The 16,175-nt window shown below is 42.8% G+C and overlaps 1 long non-coding RNA gene across 5 annotated transcripts in view; it reads right to left on the bottom strand.

Annotated features, from left to right (window-relative positions):
* Positions 1-220: 220 nt before the first annotated feature.
* LOC120242454 overlaps positions 221-16,175 on the bottom strand; it is a 106,687-nt gene continuing 90,732 nt past the window's right edge. For 2 of the 5 annotated variants that reach the window (XR_005531080.1, XR_005531083.1), the window contains 4 exons: positions 11,657-11,769; positions 9,178-9,351; positions 4,970-5,052; positions 221-3,904 (listed from right to left, as the gene is read on the bottom strand). This is a non-coding gene — a long non-coding RNA (uncharacterized LOC120242454). The remainder of the gene's footprint in view (positions 3,905-4,969; positions 5,053-9,177; positions 9,352-11,656; positions 11,770-16,175) is intronic. The other 3 variants (XR_005531082.1, XR_005531081.1, XR_005531084.1) reach the window with 2 other exon arrangements.

Raw genomic sequence — 16,175 nt, 5'->3', positions numbered from 1 at the left:
ATTCTACAAAGATGATTTGACAAGTGAACAAATCCAAGCTTTAAAACATTATCTAGGGGCGCCTGGGTGGCTCAGTCGGTTGAGCGTCCGACTTTGTCTCCAGTCATGATCTCACAGTTCCTGGGTTCGAGCCCCGTGTTGGGCTCTGTGCTGACAGTTAGTTCAGATCCCGGAGCCTGCTTCAGATTCTGTATTTCTCTCTCTCTCTCTGACCCTCTCTCTCTCTCAGAAAAAAATAAAACATTAAAAAATTAAAAATAAATAAATAAAACATTATCTAACTTGCCCAAGGTTATATACCAAGTGCAAGGTCCATGATCCTAACACGGTAATCTGGCCACTTGTCATATCTTCTAAAGGCTAAAGATAATAAGCTCCTTGAACAAAGATTGTCTTTCTTTTTCTTTTTTTTCTTTACATATTTATTTATATATTTGTTTGTTTGTTTGTTTGTTTGCTTGCTTGTTTTTCCCTATGCTCTGTTCCTAGACAAGGTGCCTATTAGTAAATCTAGTTAATGGCTTGTTGTTGGGTTTCTATTAAACACAGCCCTCTACAACCTGCATTTCTATACATTTATGGTCAAGCAACACTTAATGTTAATTACGGTGACCCCTAAAGACATGGCTAGATAATAATCATCCAAAGCATCATAGATAAAATTATGTCTGTGTACATCTTCAGCTCCAGATTAATATCTCCAGCTCTTGAATGAGTTCATAAATGCTCTCTGTTGGTCTTAGAGAAACCACAATTATATCCCATCCCAAAATGAATCGACTTTTTCATCTTCTACTCAAACTCTCTCTTCATTGCCTGAGCTTACCCACTAGATCCCAGGGAGTAACCCTCAAGTACGTTTCTTCATTCGCCCCCATTTGGTCACAGAGTATCCATTCCACCTGCTAACTGCCTTTCAATTCCATTCCCTCCTTTACAACTTCAGTGCCTTGATTCTGACCCTTATTTTCTTTTGCCCAGAAGATTTTAACGACTTGGTTACAGGTCACCTTCCCGGGTGCCCCAAGTTTCTAAAACAGAAGCCATTCATTTCTTGAAGACTGCTGACAGCTGCTCCTGCCTTAAAAAAGTATTTGCCACTGTGAGATCCATGGTACCCTGAAAGCAATGCGAATAGGGAAAGACAAAAATAGGTTTAAGACAAGCTCTTGGAAATGTATAAGGCAGAATCATATATCAAAAGCCCTGAGAAGTCCTGCAGGAAAGAACCCCAACCAACAGCCTACTCCAGTGTTCCCTACATTTTTTTTGGCCTTAAACCCCCCTGTTTTCATAGACAATGCCAATTAACATATCAAGGAACCAGTGTTCTAAGCATAGCTTGAGAAAATACCATCTTACCACATAAATTCACTGTGGCGCCAGCTCATCTCCATTATTCACCACCTTCCTCAACCAATTACGTTCAGGGCCATTCCTGAGGCAATCACACCCTCATTTTGTCAAGTTAAACATGAAGCCCCTACAAAACAAAATGTATTTCCTCCAATTTTTCCATCTAAAGACCTCTTACCAACAACTTCAAGACCCAGCTCAAATGTTAGCACTTCTCTTAACACTCTGCTCAAGTCATTCTTCCGTGCTGTTCCTCTATGAATCTTCGTTCTAATACTGCATGCATTCATTCACAGGCTCACCTTTTCTTAGGCCCTTTAAAATTTGCTTCCAGAGAATCTAACATATCATAGAAACTCACCAAATGTTGATTGCAGGTATATTTCACTGTATTCTAATTCAATACCTTAGAGATAGCAGGCGTCAATGCATATTTGTCATAAAATTTCTCAAGACCAGTCAAATCAACTTGAAAGAACACTCAGTCTGGAGGGGTTACAGCTGAGATAAAGGGATTTTATCTCCCACAGGAGAGGTACCAAAGGCCCTGCTCTAACTCAAGTGGCTAGATTCGGTCATCTCATCTACCTAGCTGTGTGGTTATTCCCCCATGCGCCCAACCTCCTGAGCAACCTCTGCATCTGTACCTCACTAGGAGAGGACAGCCTTCTCCAAAAGAGGAAGAGATATACTGCTCAGCCCTAGATATCACTAATCAGTGGAAGGCACCGGTGTGCACAAGGCACAGTGTTGGATGCCCATGGAATGCACGTCCTTGCCCAGAAGTATATGGTACCCAAAGGCTCCAAGAGTTAGGGTAACTTCCTTACTGCTCACTGGCAGGACACGATCCACTGAGAAACAATCTGGCTCTGCATGGCTCTGAGGAAGTGGATTTCCAAAGAGTTGCATCAAATCCTTTTAGACGATGAGGCAGATCTGTCAATGACTCTGCCCCTTCCCAGCTGGACATGTTATTTCACTTCTTCACCCAGCCTTATCCTCATCTGTCAGATGAGTCGGCATTTGAAACCATTTAACCTTGCTCGGCACATACGGGGCAATCAATAAGCATATATCATATTTGATTCTGCTTTTCCTGGATTTTGCAGTTTATAGAAATAAAAAGAGGATCCACTTACATGAAATTAATAACCAGCTCAAAACTCTGTTACTCAGTGTACTAGGGACAGATCTATTTGTCTCTGTCATTCTCCATGTTAAATTAAAATTAAAATATACTCTTAAAAAAAAAGAAAAGAAAAAGCCCTCTTAATTCAGCAGAACAGCACTCAGAAGTATGCATCTGAAGCCACACATTTTGGTGCTGGCTCAATTGATTGTCCAAAGTTTAGAAATTTGAGCCCACAGTGTCTTTAAGATAAGGTCCAGATACAACCCGTGCATGGATGGCGTGGTTCTGTCATAGGAGAGTTAGAATTCTGGTTGGAATCTCGCAGAACATAAATGTTTCTATCGTAAGGTTGGGACCTTTCAAATGATGTCCCATTATTTTGTGATGGAGTCAGATGCATGAAGCAATTTAAACAAGTGAGGCAGGGAACAAGCCACAGCCTGCATTGGGGACTGGACCAAGTCACACACATAGAAGACCTGAGCCACTGGGGGGATCGTGGCCCCGGCTCGTAGGAGTGTGCGTGCTCCCAGTGTTGGAGTTAATGAGGCCATTGGTTCCCTCCTTTTCATTTCCAGAGATTATCATGATCAATTTGCATGATGATTATGGAAAAAAATTAAAACACTATTCCCAAAGATCACGTTAATAAAGGCCTTTGAGACACAGAGCTTCCTGGAGGAGAAGGCTATCTTTTTCTCTGAAAGAGGGAATGGCACTTAACATGAGCTACAGTCTAGTTCAGTGAAGCGACAGTGACTTCCTACCCCCCTCCCTATTTTTCTTTTTTATTCATCGCATCTTACACCTCAATTAGACCCCTCTCCCTTAAGAGCATGTAACGAATTTAATACAAATTCAGAGGGAAATAAAAAGAGCAGGGGGGGGGCATCAGAATAAAGACAAGAAAAGAATATGAATCAGCAGAATTCTCTTGTGGTTGAAAAGCCATTTGCTCCTCCTTTCATTGACGGGTCCTAAATTTTCGAGATTCAAACTAGAAAGATAATTTTTCCTTTGATACTTCAAGCCTGACTAAGAGATAGACTTCTACAGTGACTCCTCTCTGTCCTTAGGAGCCACAAAGCTGTCCTTAGTACCTCACGAAAGGCAAGTGTCTCATATACAGAGTGATTCCTTTTTGGGTTCAGTTCTTACCCTGTTCCTGTCTTTCACGTGAAACGATCTTGCTTTTTCCTTCAAGGGAGACTTGCCTTTCCTGCTCCATAGAGAAAGCATTTAACCCCCTTGGCGACTGGCTTGGAGGTTGAAACTTATGAAAATAGTCTGATCCCACTTCTGCTCTGACGGAATCTCTTGTTTGTAGATAGTCGTGGGCAAAAGCCCAGGTGATGAAGGGGGAAACATGCCCAATGAAGAAGGTCTACTTTCTTAGCCTTGTTCCTTGTGTCGCTACAGGACAAAATAGATGACAAAACAGGACAAGATAAAAATGCAAAACAGAAGTCTATGTAGCCCTTCTGTCTATTACAGATTTTACTTTTAGCATCCGACCCATCCTTATAGAATTTGTGCCAAGAAAAGTAGTTAAGCCAACCTATATCTCTATATATCTATATCTCTATATCACAACTAACTTTCCCTGCAAGTCATTCTCAATTTCTCTTTTTCATCCCCCTTATCTCACGGTGGGGAATCCCATGGGTGTAAAGACATTCATACCCTTTCTTAATAATTCTTGTTACTCTAGATCCATGCTTTTCCCTAATGCATGCTACTGCTAATCCCCTGTCATTCATGGTCACCAAGAGACCACCTGTAACAGTGTATGTCCAGCAAACCCAGAAAGAATGAAATAAAGTAAAATCTTGGTTTGTGGGCATAGTTCATTCTGGAAACATGCTCAGAAGCCAAAGCATTCATGTGACAAAGCAAATTTCAAGAGCCATTGGCTCAGTTGCAGTCACATGACATTCGGCATCACGTACTACTCGTATTACGAGACAGTGCTTGTTTATCAAGTTAAATTTACTAGAAATGTTTTCCCGTCTTGCAGAACACTCACAGAACACGGTTTTACTGTATTCTATTCTTTCTCAAGATGGACTCTGAGGGGGCGCCTAGGTGGCTCAGTTGGTTAAGCAACTGACTTCAGCTCAAGTCATGATCTCGCAGTCTGTGGGTTCAAGCCCTGCATTGGGCTCTGTGCTGACAGCTCAGAGCCTGGAGCCTGCTTCGGATTCTGTGTCTCCCTCTCTCTCGCTGCCCCTCCCCTATTCATGCTTGCTCTCTCTCACTCTCTCTCTCAAAACTAAATAAACATTAATTTTTTTTAAGTAGACTCTGAGGAAGAAACATTTTAAGAAGAAAAAAGGATACTCTTGGAGTGGCTTTTTTACATTTTATGTATAATATATCCATTATATCTTGCCAATGACTGAAATCACGTCTTTGAAAATAGAAGGCTTTCATTCTAGGAGAGCAATGGCTACAATAAATCGAATTGAGAACACTTACCGAGGATGCACGTTGTGCCCAGCACTGTGTGAAGTGAGATCCAGCTGCCACCAAGTCCAGCACCTGGGGTTGGATACACCCACCTGGAAGAAAGATGGCCTTTTTGTCGTTCATTCGTCTCAAGGGGCACATTTTCCTCATAATCATATTTAATTCAGGGACCTCAGGGCTTAGGGATATAGGAAGTTTGTGATCTAATAGAGTTAATTTGGTGGCAGATGATATAAATTTCCGAAAAGACAGTCTTTATGGATAAAAGGTAAATAGTGGAAAGGCCATTGCTTTCACTTCATAGTTCCTATATCTAGTCTTCGGGACAAGCACAAAGACACTGTCGTGTTCAATCCTCTTAATCCTATGAGGCTTATTTCCCAGTGAGTCAACTCACGCCCTACTACCCAGAAGCTAGTAAGGGACCCTAAGATCCCATTTCTTCCCAAGGGAGAAGGACTCAGAAGAAGGAAAGTGGAGGGTCTCTGATTGGAACGTGTGGTACTTAGCCGTATCCCTAATGCCGGGCACAACTCTTGGCACATGGTGGGCTCCCTAGATGTCTTTGTTGAACTCAACTCAAGACAGAAGGCTGGAGAAACAAGATCTTTTGAGCAGGTCTGGGAGGCGCCTAGGGGCATCACATGTCAGAAGGTGCTCGCTCTTGGGGGGGGCGCTCTTTCATATCTCTGTAGTGCCCACCCTATCCCCCCCATCCACAACTCTCTCCCCCAACATCACTCTAAGGGATCGGGGACTTTTGTTCTCAAGTCTCACCAACAGACGCAAGTTCAGACTGCTCACTGAAGTCTCCCCTCTTGCCTGCCAGTTGGCCTTTCTTCTAGTTCACGGCCATACCTGGGCAAGGAGACAGGAAACCCCTTGAGGAAAGCTTCCCATCCATCTTCCTGGTGGTCTTTCATTTCTTTGCCAATAAGACGATCTGCTTCACAACACACTTCGATATATTTGACATCTGTCATAAAGCCCAGGTCAGGCATGTCTGTCTTCTGTTAAAATAAGCCATTCTACAGAGGCACTTCCTCTGCTGTTAAGGCCCCACCAGAAATAATTATTGACATATTGTCCACACATCCAGCCAACCCTCTTAATAGGAGCCATAAATTACGGGTCCTGGTTTCCTCCACTCCTACAGAGAAACCAGGTAACACTTAGGGGACCAGAAGGCGACGCCATGATATTAAAACATGAAGGGGAGGCTGTAGCTGAAGCAACCGGCTTGAAATGAATACCTTCCTTTAACATCTTTCAAAAGTTAGTGACTGTGGCAAGACACAGCTGTTTCTTTGTGATGAGGCATAAATTTTCCCATAACATGTTACCCAGATGACGCTTATGCTCAGGCAGTGCAGAAGAAAGCTGGTAGAAGTTTTCTGAGTGACAGGGATTCTGCTTTAGACTTAATGTGGCTCAGCTTTTGGGAAGTTTCCTTACTGGGGAAGATTCTGGACACTTGGACTCCCGGTTCATGCTATGCACGTGAGAGCATTTGCTTCTCATTCTTGCTGCTTCCTTGAGAGGCACCCATGGAAGGAGTAGCTCTTAGCTTCACCCAAAGACCTGCCAGTTGGAAGACTTGTCACAAGATTGTTAAAATCACTCCTATACTCAAATGCGTTATAGTCCCTTTGAGTCTGTGTGGGCCAAGTATACGCAGTGAATTATATAATGCTTTACCCCTGGGAAGAGAGTGTGGGCATATATACCTCTCCCTGATGATCAGGAAGGAAGAATAGAGATGAGTTTTACAAAGGAAAAAGGATTTTTTTAAGGTTATTGATTTTTTTTGAGAGAGACAGAGAGAACAAGAGCAAGGGAGGGGCAGAGAGGGAGAGGGAGAGAGAATGAATCCCAACCAGGCTCTGCGTGGTCAGCTCAGAGCCGGACACAGGGCTCGAACTCACAAGCCATGAGATCATGACCTGAGCCCAAATCAAGAGTCGGACGCTTAACCAACTGAGCCATCCAGGCACCCCAGGAAAAAAGGATTTTAGAAACACGTGTGTTAACTTTGCAGTATTTTGGTTGGAGTAAGGAAGGAGGACTCCTTTTTGAAGATGGTTGCAAATGTTTCCTCATGGGAATAATTGCCAGGAAAGTGACAGTTTGGCAGTTCAGACGTAGCTCACAGGGCAGAACACGTTCGTTGTAACAAATGTTTTACTAGGCGAAAGTAAAGCATTTGTGGGAATAGATTTGGGTGGGCTTGACTGCGTGAGCAGCCCAAATAGCTACTCGGTGGGCACACTGGGTGGAGATGTCGGGGAGCGAAGGGGTTGATGCATAAGAAATCAATGCAAAGATTAAAACTAGAAGTGTCCTTTATTTGGGCTACCGGGGTAAAGAGACTAAGAAAATATCCGAAGCTCCATGGTAAGAAAGTTTGTTCGCTCCACAGACCCAGACAGCACTTTTAAGAACAGAGGAAACGAGGGGCTCCTGGGTGGCTCAGTTGGTTAAGCATCCAACTGTGGCTCAGGTCATGATCTCATAGTTTGTGAGTCTGAGCTCCACATCAGTCTTTCAGCTGTTAGTGCAGAGCCCGCTTTGGATCTTCTGTCTCCCTCTCTCTCTGCCCCTTCCGCGATCATGCTTTCTCTCTTAAAAAATAAATTAACGTTAAAAAAAAATTTAAACACTGAAAAGAAAAAAAAAAAGAGCAGAGGAAACGTATGCAGACAGGAGAGAAATGCCCAGGTATCGAATAGTGGACATAAGAAAGTAATATTTCTGGCTGGCAACATACTTTCTGGGTCCTTCTATTCACCCAACCCTCGAAGAGATGCCAGACATTTTGTTTGCACATACATAACCTCCTTTCTCCAAGCTAAAATGGGAAATAGACTGTCCTGTTCAAACTGGAATAAACTGTGGAAAGAAACCTAAGTGTTTAAGTGTCTTCTTCAGGATCAGGAAATCATCTATCATTCGGACTTTGAGTTGGAGCAATGTAAAGGCGAAACTTGCTCTGTACAGTAATGCTGCTAAACTAGGAAGAAAGACGTCTGTTGAAAGAGATGTTTTAGCAGTATCTGGATGGGAGATTAACTCTGTAAGAGGCAGAGGAAATCGCCAATTTCCCCTTGTCCACCCCACTCAATTCAAACCACCCAAAACTGTCAGTGGATTCGAAATCAGAGGAAGCAGCTAATTTGATGACCAGTAACAACACTGATGCTTAAGGATGTTAAGATAAGGGTAATGTAACTGATGTTTCTAACTATGAGCAGATCCGTCGCAGAAATCCAGAAGCACCAGCAATGCCAATGCCCTTGAGACGATCAGCCTTTGGTGTCCCACACTACACATTTCCAAAGCAAAGGGTAGTTTATCTTATCTCGAGTGGGCATCTACGTCCACACGAAAGCTGGAATTATACTTCTTTACCAGAGTTTGTGCAAGACAAGCATGTTGAGTGCTGGCCAGGGCTCCCCAGATTCTCCTTGGATGAAGGGGCATCCATTTCTGAACTCGGCGAAAGGACCATCATCTGTTAGTTGGTGGCATGTCTCGGCTCTTAAGGTGTGAACTGGTGCAGAACAGCAGGCATTCCAAGATCTGCAGAGAGTAGGAGCCTCCTACACAGGCTCACTCTCCCTGTCATCTGTAAAGAACCTCAGCAAGATGACTGCGTCGAGTCTGGCACCAGTGATAACAGAAGCCAGGCCAGGGCACCTGGGTGGCTCAGTCAGTTGAGTGTCCTACTTCAGCTCAGGTCACAATCTCATGGCTTGTGAGTTCAAGCCCCGCGTCCAGCTCTGTGCTGACAGCTCAGAGCCTTGAGCCTGCTTTGGATTCTATGTCCCTCTCACTCTCTCTCTCTCTCTGCCCCTCCCCTACTTGCATTCTGTCTCTCTCTCTCTCAAAAATAAATAAACTAAAAAAAAAAAAAAAAAAAAGAAGAAGAAGTCAGGCCAGAAAGGTTGTTCATTCTACATTCCCAGCCAGTAGGTGATTGGCATCCTATAGAGCATTAAGCACTTTCCACATCAAGCCCTTGGTGTGTTGCTTACTTTGGGAGTTGAAGGGACCCATTCCCACTGAATGCCATCTACACGCACGTAGCATATGTGCTGGGGAAGAACTATCCCACCTTCTCACCAGATTTTTGACATGGGGCCCAACGCCCGCTGGTGGCTCCTTTCGTACGACTGAATAGAAGACAACATATTGTTTCTCCTTGAGAAACGACTCACCTCTGCTATGTAGGCAAAGAGCTGGGTTCCGACTGCTCTAGAAACTGCTGCCCATGTCCTAGGGATGAAACAACGTCTCGTCCATAAGTGATGACTCCTCTTGTTCCGGCAATATGGCCTACAAGACCCCAATGTGCCTCCTTTCATTTCTGCCGTAGTGATTTCCTTTTCATCCTGTGCAGCATGGAAAGCAAATGACATGTGTTCAGGTTTTTTGTTAACAAGGTCCTTCGCCTCATCTCACTGATATTTAAATGCACTTAGATCACATACTTCCACTGCTCTGTCTTGATCTGCCTAAGCCGAAATCTGTGCCTTTAGGTGAGGAATGACTGGCTACTATTACCCCGATAGCTGATGATAATATTTCTACATCCATTGCTAAGCTTCTTATGTTTCTTCTTCACTTTGGGAGTACTTAGCATATCTTTTTCTAAAAACCATACTCTGTGTGCCTTAGGTAAAGTAAGATTTGATACCACGTTCATGGGAGATTATCTAGGACTAAGCTGCCAAGCGAGCATCTCAGCCTCACTCAGCCTGGTGCTCCATAAATGCACCTTTATAAACCTCTCAAGGGTAAACTGGGTCACTTGATGTTGTTTTAGAACATCTGGAAAATAGTCATTGGGGTGGGGAGGGCTGTAAAAGCTCTGTGCTCCGGCTCAGGGAATAGAATGAAAACATGGATGTGACACACACCAAATGATTCTAAAACATCCACTTGTTTGAAAGTACCCCAGTGACTCTCGTTATCTGCTTTTGCTTCACATTCGAGGGGTCTGGCAAGGACACAGAGTTCAGATCTGTGTCATTCCTCCCACACAGGCTTAAAAATCCCTTCGTTGGAATTTCTTAAGCAATCGACATGCTAACTTCAGCTAAATGGAATAACCACTGTACGTCCTCCCCAGCAGGGGCTCTGGAGTACGAAAGGCAAGCAGGGGAATGGTAACAACAGACTACAAGGGACCAGAGGGTATCCACATGCACAGACACAGCACTGTCTCTATTTGCCTCTATTTCCAGATGAATTGCACACATAACCATGTGTTACACACAGCCAGCAAATTGCCCTTCCTAAGGCACCTCGTTCATTGGCTGCAGTACTTTTTTTTTAATAAGCTTTTACTTATTTATTTTGAGAGAGAGAGAGAGAAAGAGAGCAGGGGAGGGGCAGAGAGAAAGGGAGATAGAATCTCAAGCAGGTTCTGCACTGTCAGCGCAGAGCCCGACGTGGGGCTCAAACTCATGAACCTTGAGATCACGACCTGAGCCCAAACCAAGAGTTGGACGCTTAACTGACAGAGACCCCTCAGGAGCACCTGCAGTGCTATTTGATAGGGAGAGAGCTTCAGACATTTCAGGAAAGGGAAAAATCGTTCCTTAAGCATCTTGAATTCCAAGCAAGGGAGTTTCTTAAGTGACTGAGGGATGTGTTTTATAGTTCCCACTTCCCTTAAAATATTAATTAGGAAAACATGTAACACTTTTCCTTAAGGGGCACGCTGAGAGTTAAGCTAGCTTGCCCTCCTCGCTAGCCATATTGCACTCTCCTACTTGATTAGCCTGGGTGCCAGGCTGTTCCTTCAAATTAGGACAATATGCTTGTAGTGATGAACCGTATTAGCCATCTATCTTCCTTTTGTGATCTGGCTCTTGTCGAGCTGAAATGAAGCCATTTCTTCTGCCTGTGGCTGATTAAACGCAGAGTAAATCCGCATCTCTAAAGAGGCTCTAATGATTCTCCACAGAACCCATGTCAGCCCAGCCCGCACCTGCTGGCTCCAGCCCATCTACCTCCATCATAAAACAAAGCGTCTATTTCAGAGGGGTGGTATGTTTCTTTCGTCCAGTATATCGCTCTGGTCAGACCGAATGTAGCTTATTTGGGACATGAGGTGCCTGGTGTGCCACAGGTAACAAATGGTCCCCAAGGAAGTCTTGCTCTCCTCAAGAGTGAAAAAGACACCACTTTGGGCAAAAACCTGTGCCTTTGTTAGAAGCTTCCACGGCTTACACCCTATGGTCTTCTTTTAACAAAAACGGATCAGAAAACATCAAGGAGCATCTTGGAAATAAGATAATCCTTATTCATCCACTGATTTATTCTTTTTTTAATGTTTATTTCTTTTTTAGAGAGCGAGAGAATGAGTGGAGAAGGGGCAGAGAAAGAGGGAGACACAGAATCGGAAGCAGGCTCCTGGCTCTGAGCTGTCAGGACAGAGCCCAATGTGGGGCTCGAACTCACAAACTGCGAGATTATGACCTGAGCCAAAGTCGGTCACTAAACTGACTGAGCCACCCAGGCGCCCGTATTTTCTTTTCATTTATTCAACAAATGCTTGTCAAGCACCTCTTGTGAATGAGGCCCCATGTGAGGAACTGGGGATTGAACATGAACATGGGGCAATGCAGCCCCTGCCCTCCTGGAGGTCACATCCTAGTGACAAGACAGATGAATTAAGTACTTACTTACCATAGTGAGGGGTACCCCAAAGAAGAAGGAGCACTGGAGATAGATTAGAAGGGGACTGATGTTTTCTAGGGTTCAGGCTGATTTCCCTGGGGAAGTGATGATTGAGCTTAGACCTAAAGCACAAGGGAGTAGTGAGTTAATAAAGAGATGCAAGAGTATGTTCAGCCAAGGACACAGCATATTCAAAGGTCCTGGGGTGGAAAAGGAATGCTCGGCCCATCTGAGCCCAATGAGAGGGAGAATGTCTAAAGATGAAGCTGGTTACACGGCAAGGGTCAAGGGCCTTTAGGCTGAGTTAAGGAGTTAGAGTTTTATCCCAAAAGCTTGATTGGAACTGGTGGTTTGTAAGCAGGAAAGTAAAATGATCTTCTATTGAGTAGCAGTAATGTACTTTCTTTGCCAGGCACTATACAGATTTGTAATTTATGATCTACAAAGATTTCAGCATCCCTTCATAGTGGGTATATTTTAGCCCCATCTTATAGGGATATAAACTGAGTTCAGAGAAGGTAAGTGACTGGCCGAGATCACATAGCCGGCCAATTTCAAACCCAAGTTCCTTCCTCTGCATCACACTGCCTTCCCACACACAGACTGAATGCTCACCTGCCAAATGTTTGTGACTTTTATGTAACCTTACTTTTTTTTCCCAATTGTTTGACTTTGAGAGAATTTTCTATTTATTGTTTGATACTGTTTAAATAATAAATTATAGCTCCATTCAAATCATAATAGAATTAAAGATATGGTAGCAGACTCACCCCATCTCTTAGAAAGGAATCGTAATGCCAAGGTCTTAAATGAGTTCCATTTATTTTTTTAATAGTGAGTTCTGATTTTTTTTAATGTTTATTTATTTAAAAGAGAAAGAAAGAGAGATAGTGTGGGGGATAGAAGTGAGCAGACAGAGAGGGAGATAGAGAATCCCAAGCAGTCTCTGACCTGGGACTTGAAATCATAAACCATAAGATAATGACCTGAACCAAAATCAAGAGTTGAATGCTCAACTGACCAAGCCACCCAGGTGGCCCAAATGAGTTCTATTTAGAAGCTAAGAACCAAAGATCTGGAATTAGATTGAACTCGGTTTAAATCTCAGCTTGTCTGGTAACTGACAGTGTGAGCAAGAGCAAGTAGACACAGGGGACACCTGGGTGGCTCAACCGGTTAAACATCCGACTTCGGCTCAGGTCATGATCTCACGGTTCGTGGGTTCGAGCCCTGCGTCAGGCTCTGTGCTGACAGCTAGCTCAGAGCCTGGAGCCTGCTTCTGATTCTGTGTGTGTGTCTCTCTCTGCCCCTCCCCTGCTCATGCCCTATCTCTCTCTCAAAATTAAATAAACATTAAAAAAAAATTTAGTGTTAAAAAAGAACAGGTGGACACAAATGCTAAGGTTCAGTTTTATCCTCTATACATGCATACATTGGGACCAAGTTCATTTGGTTGCTGTTAGGATTAAAAAGATAGTTAAGCAAACCAATTCTCCGTGTTTCTGAGACACTCCATGCATGTTGGCCGCTATCACGACCACCTCCACCATCATCGTGATTTTACTGTGAACACCATCATCACCATGGTTAGTGAACCACGTTAGTGGGACATCGAATATTCCACCTCTATCTCCTGCCTTATGCTTTCTAGCCTACCAGGAGGGCATTGCTCATTTCCCTGCCCTCACGTTACTGAAAGGGATGGACTCTCATCCCAGACAAGTAGTTGAAGACCATGTCCACCTAATAAATCACACAGCAATTAAGTTCAACTGCATTGGAAAATGACACAAAGGAATTCCCTAAAGACCAAAACTTTGCAAAAGGAGATACTTGATGGAGATGGGTGGATATGGGGCATTTAAAATGTGAATCCTCTTTCAAATAAATAGCTATAACAGATGGAAAGACTCTCTTTTGCCTTGAAAACTGCGTATTTGTCTGGAGAGATTTTTTTAGAATATGGGAAGTATCAAACTGATCATTTTTCACCACGAACAAAGAGTTTACATGCAAATATTATATAAACAGCACGTAGATGCTTGTCTGTATGGTGCAAGTTCCCTCTAAAGGATCTCAAATATCTCAAATCCAGAAACATATCTGGGCAAAGCCATCTGCTCCCTTGATGGTTATGTAACACCACACCCCTCTTGATGTGGCTTGTAGCCAGGGTGACACAGCAGATGCACAAAAATTACTCTTCAAATGTAACAATGCCAGGGGGCTCCTGGGTGGCTCAGCCGGTTGAGCATCCAGCTTCAGCTCAGGTCATGATCTCAGGGTTTGCGAGCTCCAGCCCCGTATCGGGCTCTCTGCTGTCAACAAGGAGCTTTCTTCAGATCCTCTGTATCCCCCACTCTCTGTGCCTCCCCCCTCACAAAATAAATAAACATTTTTCAGAAAGTTTTTTAAAAATGTAACAGTGTCAAAAAAGCCACCTGTCCAGTACCTGGCATTTATGCAGCCTTTGATTGATGTTAACTATTGCAACAATTCAACAAAAATACTTCAGGTTGAGCAGCCTTCCAACACCCCTTCCTTTACTGAGATATAGCTGACATATAGAATTGTATATGTTTAAGGTGTGCAAGGTGATGATTTGATATGCATATATATGTGGCAAAACAATGACCACAGTAGGGTTAGTTAGCATTTCCCCATCACATCACATAATTACCAATGCTCTTTTGTTGGGCATCAGGGGGACATTTAATATCTACTCTTAGTAACTCTCAAGTACACAATACAATACTATTAACTATAGTCACCATGTTGTACATTAGACCCTCAGAATGTGTTCATCTTATAATTGGAGGTTTGTATTCTTTGACCAACATCTCCCCATTTCTTCCAGCCCCCAACTCCTGATAACCACCATTCTAACTCTCTGTCTCTACTCTTTCAGCTTTTTTAGATTCTACATATAAATGAGATCACACAATATTTGTTTTTCTCATCGGACTTACTTCACTCAAAACAATGCCCTCAAGGCCCATCCATGTTGTCTAAAATGGTAGGATTTCCTTCTTTTTGGGGGCTAAGTAATATTTATACCACTATATTATTTCTACATATGTACATTAGATTCCCAGAAATATATACATACCACAAAGTCTTTATCCATTCATCCATACTTAGGTTGTTTCCCTGTGTGGGCTACTATGAATGATACTATACAGAACACAGGAGTACAGGCACCTCGTGGAAATCCTGATTTCATTCCCTTTGGATATATACCCAGAAGTGGGATTTTGGATCATAGGGTAGGCTATTTTCTTTTTAATTTCTGGAAGAACGTCCAAACTGTTTTCCGTAGTAGTTCTGCCCAATTGATGTTTCCACCAATAAAGCACAAGGGTTCCTTTTCTTCCACATCCTCACCAGCACTTATCTCTTGTCATTTTGGAGTTTTGTTTTTGGTTTTGTGTGTGTGTGTGTGTGTGTGTGTGTGTGTGTGTTTTGTTTTGTTTTAGAGAGAGAATGAGTGTGAGTTGGGAGGGGTAGACAGAGGGAGAAAGGGAGAATCTTAAGCAGGCTCTATGCTCAGCTCAGTGCTCTTCATGGGGCTCAATCCCATGACCATGAACGAGATCATGACCTGAACCAAAACCACGAGTCAGATGCTTAACCAACCCACTTAACCAATGATGTTTAACCCAATCATGTCACTCTTGTCTGTTTGGTAACAGCCATTCTAACAGGTGTGAGGTGACATCATTATGGATTTGATTTCCATTTCCCTAATGAGTAGTGATGATTAGTGTCTTTCAATGTACCTTCTGGCCACTTGTATGTCTTTTTTGGAAAAATGTCTATTTAGGTCTTTTGTCCACTTTTCGATCAGATTGCTTGGCCTTCCGTTATTGAGTTTTGTGAGTTTCTTAAGGATGTTGGATATTTATTCCTTATCAGATATATGGTTTCCAAGTATTTTCTCCCTTTCCATAGGTTGCCCTTTCATTCTTTTGATTGTTTCTTTTGCTGTGCAGAAGACTTTTAGTTTGAAATAGTTCCGCTTATTTATTTTTGCTTTTGTTGTTTGTGCTTCTGGAGTCATATTCAAAACTCATTGCCAAGACCAATGTCAAGGAGCTTTTCCCCTACAGTTTTTTCTGGGAATTCTACAGTTTCTGGTCTTATGTTTAAGTCTTTAGTCCATTTTGAGTTAATTTTTATGAATGGTGTTAGATAGGGGTCCAGTTTTATTATTTTGTATGTAATTATCCACTTTTCCCAACACCACTATTGAAAAGACAGCCCTTTCTCAGTTGAGTATTCTTGATTCGCTTGTCATATAGTTGTTGACTATATATGCATGGGTTTATTTCTGGGCTCTCAATTTATTTCCAGTGATCTATGCATCTGTCTTTATGCAGGACATACTATTTTGATTACAATAGCTTTGCAAGACAGTTTGAAATTAGGACATAGGAGGTCTCCAGTTCTGTTCTTCTTTCTCAACATTGCATTGTCTATTTGGGGTGTTTTGTGGTCCCATTTGACTTTTAGGATTTTTTTCTATTTC

This window comes from Hyaena hyaena, unplaced genomic scaffold (assembly GCF_003009895.1).
Source record: "Hyaena hyaena isolate Hyena2069 unplaced genomic scaffold, ASM300989v1 scaffold_307, whole genome shotgun sequence".
NCBI classification, from domain to species: domain Eukaryota; kingdom Metazoa; phylum Chordata; class Mammalia; order Carnivora; family Hyaenidae; genus Hyaena; species Hyaena hyaena.
The sequence above is the reverse complement of the archived record's forward strand: the minus strand, read 5'-3'. Positions and strand labels throughout refer to the sequence as shown.